Below are 11,708 nucleotides of genomic sequence, written 5' to 3'. Positions count from 1 at the left end.
AATTCATTCTGAGACCAACATCACCCTCATACCAAAGCCGGATAAAGATATTATAAGAAAAGAAAATTGCAGACCAATTGACTTATGAAAATGAATGCAAAAATCCTCAACATATTAAAACTCAAATCTAATAGCACATTAAAGCATTATATGTCATGATTAGGTGGGACTTAGCCCATGCATGTGCAAGTAGTTCAACATAAGAAAATCAATGCAATATAGCACAGTATCAAAATAAAGGGAAAAAGCTGCATAACCATCTACAATGATGCAGAAAAATCATTTGATAAAATCCAGCATTATTTCTTGATTTAAAAAAAGCACTTAGAAAATTAGGAATAGTGGGGGAATTCCTCAGCATGATAAAGGGCATATATGAAAACACCACAGCTAACATCTTAATGATGAGAGACTGGCCCCTTTCCCCCTAGGATCTGGAACAAGACATAATGCCTCTGTCATCACTGTTATTCAGCATTGTGCTAGAGGATCTAGCCAGAGCAATGAGACAAGTAAAATAAATAAAAGACATCCAAACTGGAGAGGAAGAAGTAACACTTTCACTATTTACAGATGACATGATCCTTTACATAGAAAGTCCCAGAAAATTTACAGAAAAGCTTGTAAAATTAATAAATGAAAACAAATTGAGTAAATGATCGGGTATGAGATCAACACACAAAAATCAGTAATGTTTCTAAACACTACTAATGAGCAATCTGAGGAGGAAATTAAGAAAAAAATCAATTTACAATAGCAGCGAAAAAAAAGCCAAATACCTGGGAATACATTTAATCAATGATGCAAAGGTCTTCTGCACAGAAAACTACAAAGCAGACCTAAATGAAGGATCTCTCCATGTTCATGGTTTAGAAGACTAAATATCATTGATGTCAATTCTATCCAAAATGATTTACACATTCAATGTCATCCTAATCAAAATCCAAACAGCCTACTTTGCAAAAATGGAAAAGTCAATTATCTAATTTCTTTGGAAGGGTAAGGGGCCTCAAATAACAAAAAAGAAATTTTGAAAAAGAAGAATGGGGTTGAAGGACTCATACTTCCTGACTTCAAAACTTATTACAAAGCCAAAGTGGTCAAAAAGCATGATACTGGGAAGGATAGAGACCAACAGAACCCAATTGATAGTTCATGAACTGACCCTCATGCCTATGGCCAACTGATTTTTTACAAAGCTGCCAAATCCATTCCATTGGGAAATAACACTCTCTTCAACAAATGGTGCTGGAAGAGTTGGATTTCCATATGCAAAATAATGAAAGAGGACCTCTACCTCACACCATAAACAAAAAATTAACTCAGAATGAATCAAAGGCCTAAATATAAAGGCTAGTACCTTAAAACTCATAGAAGAAAACATAGGGCAGCATCTTCAGGATCTTGTGTTAGACAATAGTTTCTTAAACCTTACACCCAAAGCATAAGTGATGAAATGGAAAGAGATAAATGGGACCTCCTCAAAATTAAAAAAAAAAATGTTCATCAAAAGAATTAGTCATGGGCAAGCCATGGTGGCTTAGCAGGCAGAGTTCTTGCCTGCCATGCTGGAGACCCGGGTTCAATTTCTGGTGCCTGTCCATACAAAAAAAAAAGAGAGAGAGAGAGAGAAAAAGAAAAAGAATTAGCCATGAAAGTAAAAGATAACCTACTCAGTGGGAGAAAATATTTGGAAACCTCATACTCAATATGGGTTTAATATCCAGAATACATAAAGAAATACTACAATCAAAACTAGAAAGACAACCAAATTTTAAAATTGGCAAAAGACTTGAATAGACATTTCTCCAAAAAGGAAATACAAATGGCTGAAAAGATGTTCAACATCACTAAGTATTAGGGAAAACAAATCCAAACCACTGTAAGATATCATTTCACATCCACTAGAATGGCTACCAATAATAAAACAGAAAACTACAAGTGTTGAAGAGGATGCAGCAAAATAAAAGCACTCATTCATTGCTGATGGGAATGTAAAATGGTGCAGCTTCTCTGGAAGAGTGTTTGGCAGTTCCTTAGGGAATTACCTTAAGACCAGCATCCCTACTACTTGGTCTATACCCAAAAGAACTGAAAGCAGGATTTCAAACAGATGTTTATAGTAGCATCATGCGCAATTACCAAAACATGGAAGCAGCTCATGTCTCCATCATCCAATGAATGAATAAACAAAACGTGGTATATACAAACAGTGGGATATTATTCAGCCATAGAAAACATAGGTTCAAATCTCACAGGGTTTCCCCATTGTTGGGTCATGGCATTGAGTTTCCTCCCACCCATAATTTTCCTGGTGACTGCACACTGGTGAAATGTCAGCTGTAATCATGTCATGATTTCTCTGAGCAGCATCATTTTCTAAATTTAATTGCACTCTGAATAATAGATGCCAATTCTTTACATTCCATGTACAGCCACCTGAGATGGTTGTTGTATCCATGAGGTAAGTGAGTTTATAAAGCATGAGAAAAGTGAATTTTTAGAACAAATTAATAACACCAACATACTAGTAAAGACACACTTCCTGGACTAAAACTGATCTTCAAAAAATGTTTAGATTTGGAAGAAAACAACATAATACAAAGACTGCATTAAGAAAACCTGCTTCCAAATGCTGTTCCCACACTTTAGACAATTTAGTTAACAGCTTCTAGTGTCTCCTGTCTCACCTGTGAATGGGGATAATGATGCATACTTCAGAATTACCAGGATGTGTGAGTCCAGTGACCTCTGCTGAAATGTCTGTCTGACTCCTGAGGCTCACAGTCAGCGCTCTGAAGCTATGAAGGCAGCAGCACCCCACACAGGAACTGTTTAAGAAGTTGAGAAAGGGATCAGACTTCAAGTAGAGATATGAAGGAAGCTGATCTGGATAGGACTGGGGTAGATCAGAGTACAAGGAAAAGGATGATTTCATCCATAGTTTTAAACTTCAACCTCCGTGTGAAACCTAAGGGAAAGATGTTTAGTTGGTGCAAAATTTATATTTTGAGTAGCACATTACCTAATTTAACTTGTATGATCAGTTTAGTTGAACACCATAAGTACAGGGAATCTTGAATAGGGCATGAAATCTTGTTGGTTTGTCCAGGTTAGTGTGATGACCTGATGTATCCCAGAGTAATTTGGGCAGAGAATAAAGAAGTATTTGCAAGGTCCCTCTTGAGGGACTGGGAAGAAAGAGGAAATATTCAGCTTCCTCATTTGGAGAATTTCTGATATTCTTACAATGAATCTTGCAATGGAATCAACCAATTCAATAGGCTGAGCCCTTGATCTTGGGGTTCACCCCTATGAGACTTATCCCTGAAAAGGATAAGCTAAGCCTACTTATAATTAAGCCTAAGAGTCACCCCCAGAGAACCTCTTTTGTTGCTCAGATGTGGCCTCTGTCTCTAAGCCAACAAAGCAGGTGAACTCACTGCCTTCTCCCACACTACACGGGACATGACTCCCAGGGGTGTGACTCCCCCTGGCAATGCAGGACAGAAATCCTAGGATGAGCCTGGACCTGGCATCAAGGGAATGAGAAAATCTTCTTGACCAAAAAGGGGAAGAGAGAAATGAGACAAAATAAAGTTTCAATGGCTGAGAGATTTCAGAGTCAAGAGGTTATCCTGGAGGTTATTCTTATGCAGTCTAAAGATACCCCTTTTTAGTGTATGGTGTATTGGAGTGGCTATAAGGAAGTACCTGAAACTGTAGAGCTGTATTCCAATAGCCTTGATTCTTGAAGATGACTGTATAACTACATAGCTTGTACAATGTGACTGTGTGATTCTGAAAACCTTGTGTCTGGTGCTCCTTTTACCCAAGGTATGGACAGATGAATAAAAAATATGGATAAAAAATAAATAAATAATAAGGGGGATAAGGGATAAAATAAATTGCATAGATGAAAATATTAGTGGTCAATGGGAGGGAGGGAAGGAATATGGGATGTGTGAGTTTTTCCTTTTTTCTTTTTATTTCTTTTTCTGGAGTGATACAAATATTATAAAAATGATCATGGTGATGAATACACAACTATTTGATGATCTTGTGAGCCACTGATTGTGCACTATAGATGGATTGTATGTGTGTAAAGATTTCTCAATAAAAATACTTTTTTAAAAATGTTTATCTAATGAATGCTTGATGCATAATAGGTGTTTTAAATTACATAGTTGAACTTTTTCAGTTTCATGTGTCAATGTCTATGATAAATTATACAGCAGAAGGGACATCACGTTAAAAATCAAAATCATCAGCAGATAAGAATGCTTGCCTGACAAGCCCGAGGACCCGGGTTCGATTCCCGGTGCCTGCCCATGTAAAATAAATAAACAAATAAATAAATAATAAATAAAAATCATGGGAGGCTCAGTGGTAGAATGACTCAAGTAGGACGTTGAAGTGCACGCCTGGGCAGCTGGGAGGGTGAGGGGGTCATCCAACTATCTCCTAGGTCATCCCTGCCTGTGGATCCCCTGTTTCTCCATTGCTTAGTCCTATCAGCTGAAACCTTTACCCCTGACCAGTCATTTCCTTGGGTTCGGGGGTGAGCCTGAGGTGATTCTTGAGGAGACACACCATCTTGTTTTCAAACCATTCAGCTATGTGAGCTCCCAAGGTGCTGAGGTGGTGCCAGACATATCCCTCATAATTCTGGATGCCGGTGCCCACATCTCTGGACCTGGTGGAAAGGGCACCCAGGGGTGAAATTGGCAATAGCGCTTGTTTTGGCCATGGGTTTCGGTGTAACTTCCCCACCATATCTCCCTTCTTTGAAAGCCCAAGCTCTTCTGCTTCCATGAAGGCTGATCCTGTTTTCTTCTGCAGGGTCCTGATCCTCTCTGTGCTCCATAGCAGACGTTCTACCCGGGAGTTAAACTGCTCTGACTCCTATTTCAGTTAGACACATAGACCTGCTGCAGCTTTATTTGGAGTTTGAGGAAACCTAATACATGTTTTCCATCTCTGAGTGTTGAACAAATTCAGATGTATGACAAAGGAGTAAGGCAGTTCGGGAAGGGTACGTCACCTTTGTTACTGATAAAGATGAACGGAGGTCTGGCTTATATCTGCTGCAAGTGCCCTTACACTCCTGAACCCCAGACCTGGGCCGAGTGCAGACCCAGTGAAGTAACTTATAGAGACTCCCTAGTTATTACCTGCTCTGCTGCTGGACCCAGGCTCAGCAGCCGACAAGTGATAACAGTCCTCTCAGGGGACCAGCTGCTGGGGTTCAGGATTCTCAGTAGTCCCAGCAGGCAGGTAACCATGGAAGGAGGGAGACAAACTAGTGAGTTTAATTTTTCCCAGAGTGAGCATTTGTTACATGAAAATAGTTATGGAAGCTGCAAGAGTGATGAAGGAATCTGACCTGAGTAAATTGGGGACTAGTATTAGGTAAAGAAAAAAGCACAGAGAATCTTTTGTAAAGAGGGGAATTGTGAGTGGATAGGTGACTCCTTGAGACATAAATGGAAGAAACAAGGGGTTCAGGAGCAGAGATTTATCATGAGGACTCCTTAATAGAAGAGAGCTATCAAAATGTAATGAAAAAATAAAAATATAGTCTGTTAACCTGAATGGCTCCCCAAATTCAGAATACCCTATAATGAATTAGAAAGAACCCCGGACTGAAAGTCAGAAGTCCTGGTTCTGAGTTATAGAATTCATGATTTTTTGGTGTGATCTTGGGCAAATGTTTTTTCTTAATTTTCTAATCTGTACTATGATGTTTAACATAGGTAGTAAATGTTAAATGAGTTATCTATTGACTAAATGAAGATTGAGTGATGCATACTTACATGCTTTAAACTGCTATAAAAGATGAGCTGCTATTACAGTTGTTTTATTGCAGCCTCTCACTTCCCAACTTCTGGAATACCGAATGGAACCCACAGCCAGCACAAATAGCATGACCGAGTTCATTTTCACCAGCCTTTTCCAGCACCTGGGGGTACCTGGCCACGGTGCTGGGCAACGGCCTCATCGTCCTCACCATCAGCGTCAGCAGGGGCCTGCACTCGCCCATGTACTTCTTCCTTAGCTCCCTGTCCCTGGTAGAGATTGGCTACTCCTCTACTGTGGCCCCCAAGTTCATCACAGACCTGCTCACCAAGATTAAGACCATCTCCCTGCAGGGCTGTCTGGCTCAGATCTTCTTCGTCCACTTTCTTGGGGTCACGGAAATCCTTTTACTGGTGGCAATGGCCTTTGACCGCTACGTGGCCATCTGCAGGCCTCTTCACTATGTGACCATCATGAGCCACCAACTGTGTCATGTTCTTGCTGCTGGTTCCTGGCTGGGGGGCACAGCTGAATTTTACCAATCATTCCATGAAAAATTAATACCAATCTTGCTCAAACTCTTCCAAAAATTGAAAAGGAGGGAACACTACCTAACTCATTCAACGAAGCCGACATGACCTGACTACCAAAGACAGACGAAGATACTATGAGAAAAGAAAATTACAAACCAATTCTCTAGTTCAATAGGGATGAAAACATGCTAGAAAATATAATACTACAGCTCATTAAAAGAATTGTGCACCATGATCAAATGGATTTTATTTCAGGTCTGCAAGGGTTCTTTCAACACAAGAAAATCAATTAATGTAATACACCACATTAACAAACAAAGGGGAAAAAACACCTGTTCATCTCAGTTAATGCAGAAAAGGCATCTGACAAAATCCAGCATTCTTTCTTGATAAAAACACTATGAAACATAGAAACAGAAGGAAAATTCCTGAACATGATGAACGGCATATATGAAAAATCAGAAACATCGTACTCAATGGTAAAACTGAAAGCTTTCCCTCTAACATTTGGAACAACAAAAGGATGCCCACTACTACTCAGCATTGTACTGGAAGTTCTAGCCGAAGGAGGTAGGCAAGAAAAAGAAAGAAAAAAGGTATCAGAATTGGAAAGGAAGATATAAAATTTCACTCTTTGCAGATGACATGGTCCTATATATAGAAAATCCCAGAAAATCTACAACAAAGCTACTAGAACAAATAAATGAATGCAGCAAAGTGGCAGGGTGCAAGACAAATACGCAAAAGAAAGTAGTGATTCTAAACACTAATAATAGGCAATCTGAGGAGGAAACATTTTTTAAATTCCATTTACAATAACAATAAAAGAAACAAATATCTAGGAATAAATTTAAACAAGTATGTAAAGAATATGTACACAAAATATTGCTAAAAGATATGTAAGAAGACCTAAATAAATGGAAGCAAATCCCATGTTCATCTATGGAAGACTACATATCATTAACATATCCATGCTACCCAAATTGATTTACAGATTTAATGCAATCCCAATCAAAATTCCAAAAGCCATTTTTGAGGAAATGGAAAAACCAATTATCTCATTTATTTGGAAGGGTAAGGGACCCCATGCAGCCAAAACGTCTTGAAAGAGAAGAAGGAGGTTGGCGGACTCACGCTTCTTGACTTTAAAGTGTATTACAAAGCCACAGTGGTCAAACAGCCTGGGGAGAGGGCCCTGCACCGCCTTATGGGGCTGCCAGCAGGTTGCTCGCGGCCGACCTCCACAGCCGTGACCTTCAGGCGTGTGACCTTCTGCCGTCTGCTGAGTGCTGCTCCCTGTCGGCTTCTCTTACTGCCATCCAGCACATGATGGCATCCGATGAGCTGAGGTCCGGTTCCAAGAACCCTGTGGCCCAGTGTAAAGCCCTGAACCCTCCTGTACATCCAGAGAACCTCATCCGTGCTTCTTCTGTGCCGCGGTTCTCACCGGGACCCAGCTCACACCAGGTCGCACTCTGCCCCTCTTGGCATACCGTGTTTGGAGGTGTGCATGCAGACCGGTGACGCGGGGACCAGGACGCTGCGCCCCATCAGCGGTCGTAAACGCAGATATTCTTATGTACATTTTTTATATGTGTATGGCATGATCTACGCTTTCGTGAGCACTTAGAACAACACAAAAATGAATTGATCCAGCTAAGTGCGTGCCAAAGCCACCGGAAGAAGGGATTCTACAGCCAGGTCCTGGTTCCAAGAGCAGCCTATGGAATCTGAGCAGTTACCTCTAAAAATGACTCCTTATTTTTTAAATGTTTCTACAATTGTTGCTTATGGAAAGACTGTTTTCATATGTTATACCTGGATAAAAAATTTAAATGGAATTACAAATAAAATTTTTAAAAAATGATTGTCTCTGGTGTGGACAGGTTTGAGCCTGAACTCCTTAAGGGACCATCTGATGTCCTTAGTCCATTAGGAGCTTTTTTCATAGGGACTTATAGGGCTTATTTTGGTTTTGTTGAGATGTCACCTACTTATGAATTAACAGGAGATATCAACTGCTTTGATGAACTGAAAATGTGCATCTGATCTGTGGAAAATGTCACGGGTTTCCTCATTTATCATGTAGATGATTATATATAAATACATTTACAAAAATGAGAGTGGTATTTTTCCCTTTTGATTTGAATATTATCCCTGAATATTGCATGAATGAGCAATTTCCCATATTTCCATCAGAGTAATATACATGCTTTAATTCTTAAGCATAAGTGAATATGATATAAAATATAAACTGAATTGCTTTTGAAGAATGCATTTAAGGCTATTTTAAGTGTGTTTTTATTTGTAAGACATTACTTATTAAGGAATCGTTTATTATACTAACTGTTCTAGTCTAGTGGTACAAGCTTTCTTAAAGAATTTGCAAGTACTTTTGATTTTCAAAACTGTATGAGAGGGAACATTGTATAACCATTTTGCTGTCCCTTTAGTGCACACAATAAAACGCTGATATTTAAAAAAAAAAAAGCATGGCATTGGTGCAAGGATAGATATATTGGCAAATGAAATCAACTTGAGAGGTCAAAAGCAGATTCTTTGATAATGATTGCATAACTATATAGCTCTTATTGTGTGAACGTGTAATTGCAAAACCTTGGATTGACACTTCCTTTGTCCAACGTATGGGTGGATGAGTAATAAAATAAAAACAAAATTAATAATAATAATATGGGGGATAATGGATATGGGAGGGTTCTTTTTATTTTTATTTCTTTTTTTGGAGAAATGAAAATGTTCTAAAACTGATTGTGGTGATGAATGCAGTCATGTGGTGATACTGGGAACCACTTTGTAAACTTTGGATGGATTCTATGGTGCATGAATAGATCTCAAAAAATTGCATCAAATGATTTAAAAATAGATCCTCACTCTATGGCTGGTTGATTTTTGACAAATCCATCTGATTGGGAAAGAATAGTCTCTTCAACAAGTGGCACTGGGAGAATTGGATATCCATATCCAAAGGGATGAAAAAGGACCCCTATCTCATATCTACACAAATTAGTTCAGATGCAGGCCCGGAGTCCCCAGGAGTGCACGGACAGGGAGACGGGCAAGGAAGCCATCCAAGATGTATTCCTTGAATGGGCTACCTCACAAGCCCCGCCCTGACACCCCCTCCCTGAACCACCACTCCCCCCACACCCTGTGCACCTGAACCCTGTCACCCACCCCCCACCACACATTGCACATGCACAACCCTGTGACCCACACCCCAAGCTCACAGGCAGCAAGGTCGAGTCCCAGACCCTTGCATATACTTGCATTGCAACCCATCAATGCATTGTTGTGCCTCTCACTGTTCTACACATCCTGCTCCACACCCATCTGACAAATACAAAGCTTTAGACTACTGAAGGAAAAACAGCATCCAAAGTAACCATATCAAGATATTTACATGCCATGAAGTCAACAGAAGGTCACTAACCGTATGAAGATACAGATACAGTCCAGTCCAATGGCCAAATTAAAACACCAGAGGAGACACAGACTTTGGAACAACTAATCAAAGTTGTTCATATAACTCTACTAAATAAAATCAGTGTGATGGATAGTGACAAAAAGGAGATCAAGAAAACACTAGAAGAACATAAGGAGGAATTTGAAAGAATGAATAGAAAAATAGCAAAACCACAGAGAATAAAGGTGCTCTAGACTAAATTAAAAATATACTAGAGACACACAACAGCAGATTTGAAGAGGCAGAAGAAAGAATAAGTGAACTAGAATACAGAACAACTGATTTTGAACACACAAAAATGCAAATGACAAAAAAGATGGAAAAATTTGAATTGAATCTCAGGGAAATTATGGGCAAATCAAAGTGTACAAATATAAGAATCATTGGTGTCCCAGAAGGAGAAGAGAAGAATAAAGGGTTAGGAAGATTATTGGAGGATATAATGGTGTAAAGCATTCTTACCTTTATTAAAAAAAAAAACATAAATATGCAAATCAAAGAAGCCAAACTCCAAATAAAATAAATCAAAGTAGGCCTACCCCAAGACACACACAAATCAGTCTCTCAAAAGTTGAAGAGAAGCAGAAAATTCTGAAAGTGGCAAGAGTAAAACAATCTACCACATACAAGGAATACCACATAAGACTGAGTTCAAACTACTTAACTGGCACTATGGAGGTGAATAGGCAGTGGTACAATATATTTAAGATCCTGAAAGAGAAAGATTTCCAGCCAAGAATTCTGTACCCAGCCAAATTGTCTTTCAAAACTGAGGGAGAGATTGAAATTTTCGTACACAAACAAAGACTGAGAGAATTTATCAACAAGAGACCAACCCTACAATAAACACTAAAGGGAGTTTTGCCAGCTGGGAAAAAAAAAAGACAGGAGAGGGAGGTCTGGAGGAGGGCACAGAATTTAAGAGTATCAGTAAGGGCAACCTATACAATAAAATGAGAAAGAGGGAAAGGGATATATAGGTCTGACCAATAAAATCCAAAGGATAAGATGGTGGATTCAAGAAATGCTTTTACAGTAATAACATTGAATGATAATGAATGAAATTTACCAATGAAAAGATACAGATTGTCAGGATGGATTAAGAAATAAAATTCAGCTATATGCTGCTTATAAGAGATCCATCTTAGACACAAGAATACAAATAAATTGAAAGCAAAAGAATGGAAAAAGATGCTACACACAAGCTGTAACCAAAAGAAAGCAGGAATAGCTATACTAAAATATCAGATAAAATAGATTTCAAAAGTAAAGGTGGGGGTGGTTCAAGGGTAGTTAAGTGGTAGAATTCTCACCTGCCATGCTGGAGACCTAGGTTTGATTCTGGGTGCATGTACTTCCCAGAAAACAAACAAATAAAAACAAATAAACAACTCAACAAGTGGTATTACAACAAAGGGATACTCACATGGAAAAATGATGATATGTGACCCACCATACAGGATACCAAAAAAAAAGTTAAGACATCAAAAGAACAACACTAGTTATTAGTAAAAAGAGCAATCAACTGAGAAGAAATAACAATAATATCTATGCTCACAATCAAGGAGCTCCAAAGTACATGAGAGACACATTGGCAAAACTGAAGGAAGTAATAGATGTTTCAACGATAATAGTAGGAGACTTCAAAACACAACTGTCCTCTACAGATAGAACAACCAGACAGAGAATTGACAATGAAATAGAAATATAAACACCTTGATAAATTAATTAGACTTAAGAAACATATATAGGGTCGTTACACCCCAAAACACCACCATATACATTCTTCTCTAGTGCTCATGGAACATATTCCAAGATAGAACATATTCTGGGCACAAAACAAATCTTTATAAATTTAAAAACATTGAAATTATTCAAAGCATTTTCTCTGA

The 11,708-nt window shown here is 38.7% G+C and overlaps 1 pseudogene; it reads left to right on the top strand.

Annotated features, from left to right (window-relative positions):
• Nucleotides 1-2,459: 2,459 nt before the first annotated feature.
• The window catches only part of LOC143645292 (olfactory receptor 4B13-like), a 69,716-nt pseudogene continuing 60,467 nt past the window's right edge, over nucleotides 2,460-11,708 (top strand).

The sequence above is a fragment of the Tamandua tetradactyla genome, chromosome 8 (genome assembly GCF_023851605.1).
Source record: "Tamandua tetradactyla isolate mTamTet1 chromosome 8, mTamTet1.pri, whole genome shotgun sequence".
Classification (NCBI taxonomy): Eukaryota; Metazoa; Chordata; class Mammalia; order Pilosa; family Myrmecophagidae; genus Tamandua; species Tamandua tetradactyla.
The sequence above is the reverse complement of the archived record's forward strand: the minus strand, read 5'-3'. Positions and strand labels throughout refer to the sequence as shown.